Here is an 11,324-nt window from a genome sequence, read left to right as displayed (position 1 = left end):
TTAATAAGCTTAAATTCTCCACTGAATTTCATGAAAAATCCCTTTTACTTCCTAGTTGCAATAATGTAGCTGTGTCCCCTGCAGACAAGATGAGGGAGAGAACTGCTATGGAGCAAGTTGATAGAATCCTAGAAAATTCAGGTTAGAAGGGACCTCAGGAGGTCATCTAATCCAACCTCCTGGTCCCACTGAAGCAGAACCATCCCCAACTAGATCATTCCAGCCAGGGCTTTGTCAAGCTGGGCCTTAAAAACCTCCAAGGATGGAGATTCCACAACCTCTCTGGGTAATCTGTTCCAGTGCTTCCACCCTTCTAGGGAGATAATTTTTCCTAGTATCCAACCTAAACCTCCCTTGCTGCAACTTGAGATCACTGCTCCTTGTTCTGTCATCTGCCACCACTGAGAACAGTAACTAACTCCATCCTCTTTGGAACTGCCCTTGAGGTAGTTAGGGAGGGTGTCTCTTGCACAGTCTCTTCCCTGAGCTACCATTACTATGCTAAGGCAGCCTTCTGACGGTGACAGCAACAGGTCTTAATTCAGTCTTAAACTCATCTGAAGAGAGATGATTTTCAGATGAGTTTAAGACTGAATTAAGATCTGTTGCTGCCACCCTGTCAGAAAGGTGCCTTAGCACAGCTGATAGAAAAAATGGGACTTACCCTTGCAGCTTCTTCCATGCTTTACCTCAAATGAACTGGGATTTAGCTGTCCATTAACTCCCTTCAAGAATGGAAGGAACTGCTTTTGAAGGAAACAGTAACTGTCTCACAGCCCTTTTCATGGGAGGCTCATGGGAAGTGCTGAAGGAAAAGGGGCTATCATTATATTTACTAGTCTGCCCTTCCCCAAGTAATAAACATCATCTTTGCTTGCAAGATAGGTCTGTAAGCATCTCTTAGTGATGGCTGGTATTTGTGGCAGTGCCACTTCTGTTTACTGTGGGATAGAGCAGACCAGACAAAGTTACTTCACCTGGAGACTAAGTCCCCTATTCAAAGAGTGTAACTTTGTTTAAGTTGCCCATGCCTTTTATTTGCTCTGCAGAAGTAGGGGGGTCTAATAGAACTCGGGGTATTCCCTCTTCACACGCTGAACAAGGGATTTGTTCCTTGATGCTCCAGATCCTTGATCCTATTGCCATCCATTTCCACTCCCCCAAACGCACCTGCATCATGCCTTCCAAATTATGCTGAACTGCTCTTCCTCAGAAGATGCAAGAGCAGGCAGAAGAGGAAAAAAAAATCCTCTGCTGCTGCTGTTGATAGTCTCTGAAGCTGTATGTAGGAGGAAGAGTTGTTTAAGTTCAAGTAGGAAGTCAACAAACAGTAAATGGCTATAAAGAGAGTTGCCAAGTTCTTTTAAGAAAAGGTGAAGACTTGTTATGAAAGAGTGGAAGGAGAGTTGGATTAATGCATAATGCTTTAATGTTGAGATATTTTACCAGTGGTTAACAGAGGAACAGATACGTCTGTGTGTAGGACAGGGATGGGCAAAGTCTGGTCTCTGGGCCAGATTGGGCCCACGGCAGACTCCCATTTCCCAGCAGCCCTTGCCCATGTCACAGTGGCTGATTTCCATGGAGACCCCAGTAGCAGTGGCGCGGTGACTGTGGAGCCAGGGTTTTCACAGAGACCAACTCCAGCAGCACTAGCAGGATGCATGGTTGAGCAGGGAGCTGCTCTGGGCCCAGGGCTGGGATCTTGCAGTGGTGGCAGCGTAACCTGGAGTCGGAGCAGAGTTGTGATCTGCTGTTCGCACCGTGTGAACAGGCAGCAGGTCATGGCTCTGCCCCAGCTCTGGACTGCGCTGTCACCACTGCAAGATCCTGGCCCCAGAGCCGCTACCTGCCCAGCTATGTGTCCTGCCAGCGCTGCTGGGGCCAGTCTCCGTGGAAATCCTGGCTCTGCACTGCCACTACGGGGGTCTCCATGGAAACTGGTCACATCAACACGAGCGGGGGATGCTGGGAAATGGGAGTCTGGCTGCTGGCTAGGTCCACCATTTTGCCCAGTCTTGGTCTAAGCATTCACAAAACGCATGGTAGGGATATATGAGATGGTCATTAGAATATTTGTCCCTACTGTAGAAGTGAACTCAGTAAAATTAGGTGAAATTGTGCAGTAATCGGTTTACTAAAAGATACAAGCTTCCCAAATGTGAAATACATTTTTAAAATTAGCTTTAAAGTTGAAACAAGCCAGTTAAACCAGTTTACAAAAATGTGATAAATTCTTCAACTAGAAGATGGTTCCTGTTCAGAAGAGTGGCAAAGCCATTTGTATTGCAGCTGTATTCACACAGCAATAACTGAAGACTTGATTTCAGAAATGTAGACAAGGTGCTAGAAGTTATCTGCCACTGAACATGGAATAGTCTACCAAAGAAGCAGATCATTATAGATTAGCAATAGGAAAAAGGGGGAAGGCTTCCCTTTAAGTATCTGGAAATTACAATATTTAGCTCTTTTATACATTTAACTAGCACCATAGCATCTGTTTAGATTGGGCACTTCAGCAGGGATCTTTGGTGCTTTTATCTTAAGCTGATTCAATCAGCTATTAGATAAAAGCGCCAAAAAAGCCCCATTAGAGTGTCTGATCTATACAGATGTCAGGCGAGCTGAGTCCAACTAATGTGCTGCCTCTGGACATGCACTGGGCGCAAAAGTGCAGAGTTAAAAGTAAAGCACTGTTTTGGTTTTTAACACTGCAGGCAGCCTTACATGTTTCTGAAAATCCTGTATACAAGAGTTCAGTACAATACACTAGAAGACTGCTACAAAGCATAGGAAAATAGGAGAGTCTCTAGAAATCTCCATCACCTTTGGATGGATACAGCAAATAAAGTGAAGGTTGGTATTGTTTAGATGTGATTGGGTGAGATTTTGTAAATGTGCTAATGGAGAAAATGGGGAATTTTCTGGGTTTTTTTTACAATATGCAACTAAGTTTACCTTTTTCATGTTGTGCTGCTTGTCCCTGGTCCTCAAGTTAACTGGTCATTACAATGGATCTGCTAAAGAAGGTGGCCAAACCAAGAACTTCTGCCAGCAACAGATTACTTTTTGGGAGCATTTTGATGATCTAACAAGACTGAGCAGGGGGCTGAGATCACCCAACAAGGGGATCTGGAGGTCTTGAGTGATTTACTTGCCATGTCAGAGGGAGCTTAGGCAGGGGAGTCAAAGAGCACTGAGTGCTGAGGTCAGAGGTTTCATGGTTTTGAGGAGGAGGAACGTCAAGTCCATGGAGGATTTGTGTCCATGTATAAAGAACTGTCCAGAATAGTGAGGAAATGCACAGTATTTTTATAATGTCTAGATCAGGATATTACTTGAGCTAACTAAAGCAAGAAGTAGTTGTGTTAAGGCACTGTTATAAAGTCTGTTCCTTTCAAGTATCATGTGTCCCTCAGAACTGAACTGTAAAACTGACCACAAGACTTGAGAGCGAGGAAACGTGCACTTAAGCTCCTCGGTGAATCAAGAAATTGGCATGGGTTGCTGGGGCCAGGCAGCTGAGTGCTGGGGACCTGTTTCTGTGAAGAAGCAACAGGCAACCTGTGTTATGGGCATCAGATGGGTCAAAGGAAGCAACAGGAACACAACAGTGCTGCAACCTGACGAAACCATGTGAAGTTTAGGAGTGTATGGTTCTGATACACTAAGATTAAAGCAATGGAGTCTAGTCAATGTCCAGTGAGGAGTAGCTTCACCCCAACTAGCTGTGGTTGTAGGTAGTTTAGAAAAACCACTTAGGTTTTTTCCCCGTGGAGATGTATGCAAGGCTAGTTCAGTAAAGCTCCCATTTCTGATTAACTTGAGCACCATAATAATGGAACCGTTAACTATGTAACAGGTGTGTAGCGCACATGTTAAAATCAGAAAACTTCCGTAATATCTGATGTGCAAAAATTTACAGGATTTATCTATTATTTAGCATAAAGTTAAATCCCAGAATAAGATGCATATAAAAATACTAGGTGCTGGTTGAGGTTTTTGAAGCTGTTCAATATTAAAGCTTGTATGTCTTGCATTCTGCTTTAAATTTGGGCAATACTTCGAGCAAAGATTAGTGAGCAAAAATGTATTAGGGAATACATTCTGGCAGGATCTATCCTCTTCTTTTCCCCCTTCTGTTCTGCAAATACGGGTTGCTTTCTCTCCCATGCAGTTTGTTTGCTCACATGAGACAATGAAACAATACATACTTCATATTCTACTGCTAGCATTTTTATAATCTGTCTTCCTATTCTGTTTTAACTTACCTGTGCTTTACTTCTGCAGGATTCAGATCTTCAATTAAATTCACTCCATTGAAAGAGAGAGCTGAACATTTCAAGTGAAGTCTGTTTTCCACCTCCAGGACTGGAGTGTTTCTCACGTTAATAGTCTTTATCCGTCTCTAATCCTGGATCCTTCCTCATGTAGACAAATGGGCTTCAGGAGCAACCTGCCACATAGGGTGACATATCAAGCAAGTTTTAGAACATATATTGAACCAGACTCTTCAAAAGCCCCCTTTCTACATTGGTGTAGGTTGTAGCCGTGTTGGTCTAAGGACATAGGCAGACAAGGTTCTTTGGGTGAATCTGATACCTTTTGAACCTGAAAGCTTGCTTAATAATTGTTTTCTAACTATTTAAGTTGGTCTAATAAAAGATATCAGATTCACCCAAAGAACCTTGTCTCCCTCTCTACATTGTCTCTTGCATGATTACTCAATTGTGCAATAAATTGAAACTAGCTGCAGATGCATATCACATTTTCATTTTGCCTTTTACCTTCCACTTCAAATCTGAGCTGCATTGTCTACTCTCAGACTCAAGAACTGTTACTACATAGAACATTGGTTTTAGCTGTCTGGAATTTTTTTAATTCCAGTCTTCAAACTGTAAAATGCACTAACCTGCCTCTAGGAATTTGTGAGAACTATATTATGTGATTATTTTGGAAATGAAGGTGATGGGCAAAGTACAAACAACCTGAAAATCAGAAAGATCTAATTAAATGAAGGAGTCAGTACTTCCTTGGTGTTTGTTTATGTAAAACTTGCAACAGGTAATTTCATGAAGTGTAATGGCATTCTTAAATATTTGTACTTTGGTTGTAATTCTCAGCTACTCTGAGAGGTGGTTTGAATTGCGTGTAGCTGTTTATAAGCATTTCTAGTTTCCATTTTCAGGGGCTTCAGTAGCCTGCTTTCATTCTGAATTTGGCATACTCTTCCAGCAAAAATTTGTAAGAATTCAGTGGAGATAGAAAAGAAGGTGGAGCATTGTAGTTAATATTGAATTGGGAAAGGGCTAAATTGTGATGTTGGAGGCAACATGAAAGTCCAGCCTCCTGGGCTTGCTGTGATTGAAGAACAGCTAATGGATATCTATTGACTTCTCCAAGGATTTGCCTGGGGATCCCTTTCTAAGAGTGTGCTATACCTCAGGTTCCAGATCCAGAAAACTTCTGCCTAACAATTTCCAATCAGATTGTGCACAGAGTCGTATACATCCTCCTTATCATTCAATGCAGAGTCGATCAACAAAGATAGCCACAACCATAACCACATAAACACTAGGAGTGGGGGGCAACTCTACTGCTGCCCCCACTGCTGCTGAGGGTTGGCTCCAGCCAGGCTGCTGCCCCATGCTTGCACCCCCACCATCAGCACAGAAATCTGGGGGGGCACATGTCCCACTATGTCCCCCCAACACATCACCAATGTCTGCAACTGCCATTTCAGTCCTTCGCTATGTCACGAATCTGACATCTCGTGTAACAAAATGATCAAATGTGATGTAGAAACAAGTTTGTGCTCCTTTATTGTACTTTGCAAGGTCTTTCATTGTACATGTCCCTTCAAGCAGTGGATATTGAAGCAGGTGTTGCATAGTCTGAGGTGCTGTGCTGCAAGTCACAGGTGCTTGAACCAATGGTATAGTCCCAGAATCTGAAATAGCCAGGAATGAAAGTTTTGGGATCCAGACAGAAAAAACATCCCACAATTGTTATTACAAGCAACCTTTTTGTTTGCATTGGTCTGTGTAGTACCCTGCTTATGAAGCCTGGCAGCAGCCTCTGACTTAGAGTCAAAGGAAAATTACAGTACATATACCTGGCCCCAATCGCTGCACAACTGGAAGGGAGCTGCCCTGGAGCCAGGACATCTCCCCTGCTTTGTGGAGGTCAGGGCTTAGCTAGGCAGCAGTGGCCCCCTGCCGCCTGGCTGACTAGGAGCAATTTGCTCCCAGTAAGGGTCTATACGTGTCCTTTGGCATATTAGTTAATGCACCATTTTTCTAGTACCTGTATGTATTGACACTAGCAAATGGAGCATTAGATTAATTTAATACGCAGTAATTGACACGCACATGCAGACAGTGATGCTTTACCATGTATTAGATTAGTCTAATGTGCAGTAAAGCATCTTGTGTAGAGGTACCCCATAGAAGTAAACACAAAATAAAATATTTCAGTTACGTTGCCCATGCAGAGATGATCCATAAATTTGTTAGATGTTTGAGCATCACAAGATGAGTATTTTTTTTGCACAAGATACATTATCCATCAGCCTAGACAGTGAGTAGATTGCCTCCAGTGATTTAGTCTGTCTAGTTTAACATGGGAGGGAGTGGAGAGTTCTGAAGTTCCTTAGAGCTAGAACATCTCCTATGGTCTTAATGTTAAACAATAACGTTCACATGAAATACTAGCTTCCATCAGTAATTGATTTAGGCCCCAAAGATGAACATTTCTGGGTAATTTTATCTTATCTTTAAAGTACAGAATGTGAAATTATGGATGTACTTAGGAAAGTATCAGGAAGCCATACATTGCTCAGTGCTTTAGTCTAAATGAAAGACTATTTTTAAAATAAGTTTGGAATTTTGTAGCAGTCTGCTGACCCTGAGTGCTCACCTTGCTTTTTTGTGAATGAACTGCTCATTTATACTCCATGTGCCAAGTATTGTTCTGCCTCTATCCTGAAACTGGGCTGCTATTCTCTAGGCCTTGGTTTAGATAGCATATTGTATGTTCAGCTTAGCCTTCCTCTTGGTAGTCTGTTACCTCTTCAATCAAGACTTCAAGAAAATCCCAGTGAATAGCACCATTCTTTGTAAAGGGTAAGTATAACCACTTTTTTGATTGTACATACAGATGGTCAAAATGAATTGTAGACAGGTAGTTACATGCACAATATCATACAAGCAGGCAAACAGAACTGAGTTCTCTTGACTTCAATAACATGAAACAGCTGCTGGGCCATGCAGGCTTCTCTCAGATGGCAAACCTTCTAGACTCCTGGGGCACATCCAGACAAGCGCGCACTTGCCTGTTGCAACATTTAAAAGTAGTTTGAGACACCGCAAGAGGCATGCTGTGAACGTAAAAATGTTCCCTGTGCTGTATATCTGCAGCATAGGCTTGAAATTTGATACCTGAAAATCCAGGTATCAAAAAACAAACAAACCTGCAGAGCAAAAAGCAGCACAGGGCACAGTCCAGGAACGTGTCCTGAGGCAACTAGAGGTTGGGTCCTCCAGAGACTCTCTGGCATCTGGCCAGGGCATCTCTATGGTGCTCTTGTTGCCTCAGCATGCTGATTTAACATGCTGGGACAAATAGGTCTGGGTTGGACCCAGGTTCTGTCCCAAGTAAGCAGGGACGTGGGGGGGGGGATGTGGGAGTGGTGGGAGATGTGGGGTTTGTTGGGGAACTTGAAGGGTCATGGTCTGGTTGCAAGAATAGCCCCGCGGCAGTACAGCATTGCCTCACCCGAGAGAGGGTGTATATGCTGAATGGACTCAGCCTGCCCCACCCCAGCCCACCCTGCTAGTTCACAGCTTTGGGCGGGAGCTGCGACAACCCAGCTGGCTGCTGCTTCCAGCGCTGCAGAGGGCAGTTGTGGGGGGCAGGCATGTGGCAGCCCCCCAACAAAACCCACACCCACAAACCCCATACCCTCTGCCATTCCCCACACTCCCTCCCACTTCCCCACACACCTGCCCACATCCCCGTCATGCCCCTGTGGCTGCAAGGGCAGCTGTCCTCACATCCTGGCTAACAAAGGGGTCAGGGGGAGCTCTGATTTTTCTTTGATAAAAATACCAAGAGCAACCACCAAAGCATATAGATATTTAGAATTTATTTTATTATGATGATAGAGGCACTGCCAAATTGCTTTATAATTGTAACTATATCAATAAAACATTGCCCAACTGATATCTCTCTCTCTCTCTGTGTGTATATATGTATATGTGTCTGTATATATATACAGACACACACACATACATACACATACAGACACAGATAGTGGCATTTCATTTTAATCATGGAAGAACACAGGTCTTGGGGTATTTTAAATAGTGAATTTGGGATTTTTATCAGAGAATTTGCAGTTTTTAAACAGGGAACGCCAGGATCTCTGTTAGTGAGGAAAGTGGCAGGACCCAGGCAGAGGAGCATGCCCAGGGCTGGCACCGGGGACCCAGATGGAAGGCAAATGAGGTGGCTGACTGGCCATTTGGGGCCAGGAGGACATGCTTTGACAGTTCAAAGTGAGCCACCACAATGGAGGCTCCAGGAGTGGCAAGAGATGCGGGTGAAAGCCCACTGAGCCCCCGCTCCCCCGAAGCCCCCCAGAGACCCCGCAGCAGCTTCAGAGCCCCCCGCTGACCCCCAGCACAGCTAGAGGTAAGCAGGGCCTGTAGTGGGAGGAAGTTACCCCCTAGAGAGCGGGAAGAGGCAGCTGAGTGGGAGCCAGGCTGGGTCTCGCCCTGCCCAGGCCCCTACTTCACCTAGTCCCCAGGGAGCCATGCAAACACGTGCACTTGTCTGCCGGCGCATGAGTTAGTGTGGAGTTGGTGCAGGAGGGTGCTCAGGAGGGCCTGAGGCCCTGCCTGCAAGCCCCCAGGGTAGACAGACTCAGGCCCAGCCTGCCTACCAGCAGCATGCCGCAGATGGGCACTCACTGCACCCCAAGGGTCCCGGAGGGGTCTGTGGCCCCCCCCCCAGCACCTCAGAGACAGCCACCCAGATGGAGCCCATGGTTCCGGGGTCCACGCAGAAGAAGCCCCTGGCTCTTGGCTGTGGGGGCTGCCTGGCCCTTTTTCAGGCTCTGGGGCCCGGGAGCATGGCCACCTCCCCTTGCGGGGTCTGCTCCCTTTTGGGGTTTCTGGTGCACCAGCTGGAGGAGCTGCAGGCCACAGCCCAGAGACTGCGTGCCATCAGGGACTGTGAGCAGGAGATAGACTCCTACTGCCAGCCCCTTCTCCCCCGGGAGCTGGAGGGTAGACCACGGTCTCCCTCCAGGGCAAGGGAGGAGTCTGGGATCTCCCATTCTGCTTAGTCAGGGGGATGGACCAAGGTGGTCAAGGGCCCTAAGGCCCGCTGCACCAAAGTCCCTGCCTCGCCGGAGCTTAGCAACAGGTACGAACCTCTTGCAGCCCCAGCAGAGCCTGCTGAGTTGCCAGTTCCCACAGGCAACACAGACTCAATTGCAGCTACTGCCCCCGCTCTCCCCAAGACAAAACATAAGGTGTTTGTTGTGGGAGACTCCATCTTGAGGGAGATTGAGGGGGTAATTTGCTGCCCTGACCCCTTAGCCTGGGAAGTCTGCTGCTTCCTGGGGGCCCGCATCTGGGACATTGCAGAGAAGATCCCTAAACTCCTCCAGCCCGCAGACCACTATCCCATGTTCCTCATCCAAGTGGGCACCAATGACATGGCTCGGAGCACACCCAGCCGGGTCATGAGACACTACAGGGATTTGGGAGCGGGGTTAAAGGGTCTGGTGGCACAGGTGGTGTTCTCGTCGATCCTCCCAGTCTCGGGGTATGGGCTGAGGGAGAGGAGGATCCAGATAGTTAACCAAAGACTGCAGCGCTGTTGTCATTGGGAAGGCTTTGGCTTCCATGACCACAGCCCGCTCTTTGGCAAGAGAGGCAGCGAGCTGCTGGGAAGGGATGGCCTCCACCTCTCTCCGCTGGCGGGGAGGCTCTTCTCAGCCAGATTGACTGAACTGCTCCACCGGGTTTTAAACTAACCTGCTGGGGGATGGGGGAACTACTGCCACTGCTGGCCCACTGAGCAACCCTTGCAAAGCCAGCAGGCCAAGGCACTTAAGAGAGCCCACCCCTGCCCCAGCCCTGGTACAATCTGTGGGCAAGGCAAGAGCCCCCAAGGAGACACTTGCCTGCCTGTACACAAATGCCAAGAGCTTGGGGAATAAGCAGGAGGAACTCATCCTCCTGATTAATGCAAATAATTATGACATCATAGGGATAACGGAGACGTGGTGGGACTCCATCCATGACTGGACCACAGGTATAGATGGCTATATCCTGTACAGGAGGGATTGAGTAGATAAAAGGGGCGGGGGTGTAGCTCTCTATGTTAAGGAAAGCTCCGCGTCCCTGCAAGCTGATGTTGGCGACCAGGGGATGACTGGAGACACTCTGGGTTAAAATCTGGGGAACATGGCACAGGGGACACAATGGTGGGAGTCTACTACAGACCTCCCACCCAAAGTCAAGATCTTGACCAAGAATTCACCCAGCAACTGGCTAAGGCCACATGCTCCAGGACCATGGTTGTCATGGGTGACTTCAATTACCCAGACATTTCATGGGAGGATCACTAAGCAAAATCCAAGCAGTTGCAAAGCTTCCTATCGTGTGTGCATGACCTCTACCTGACTCAAGAAGTCTATGGGCCAAAGAGAGGCAAAGCACTGCTCGACCTGGTACTGGCTACTGGGGATGACCTAATTGGTGAGCTAGTGATCAATGGGAAGCTGGGTGACAGCGGCCACGAGCTGATCACCTTCACCATCCGCCGTAAAGCTGGCAAGTCAGTCAGCAACACAGAAGTCCTTGACTTCAGGAAAGCTGACTTTGACAAGCTCAGGAGGCTTGTCAGTGAGGCCCTAAGGGATCACGACACCAGGGGGAGAGGAGTTCAGGAAGAGTGGTTGCTCCTCAAGGGAATGATCCTCAATGCACAAGCTAATTCTATTCCATCTCGGAGGAAAGGCAGCAGGAGGGCACAGGAGCCCCCTTGGCTCTCCAGATATCTAACGGACCTCCTGAGGCTAAAAAGAAAGACCTACAAAAGCTAAAGCAGGGGATTCACCTCCAAGGAGGAATATTCTGCGCTGGTCCGGTCCTGCAGGGAGAAAAACCAGGAAAGCCAAGGCTGCAACTGAACTCCAACTAGCTTCGAGCATCAAGGACAATAAAAAGTCCTTTTTCAGATATGTGGGGAACCGGACGAAAAGCAAGGGCAACATTGGACCCCTGCTGAACCAGATGGGACAACTGACA

This window comes from Crocodylus siamensis, chromosome 5 (assembly GCF_052110815.1).
Source record: "Crocodylus siamensis isolate JL-2025a chromosome 5, ASM5211081v1, whole genome shotgun sequence".
Lineage (NCBI taxonomy): Eukaryota > Metazoa > Chordata > Crocodylia > Crocodylidae > Crocodylus > Crocodylus siamensis.
Note: the sequence above shows the minus strand (reverse complement) of the source record.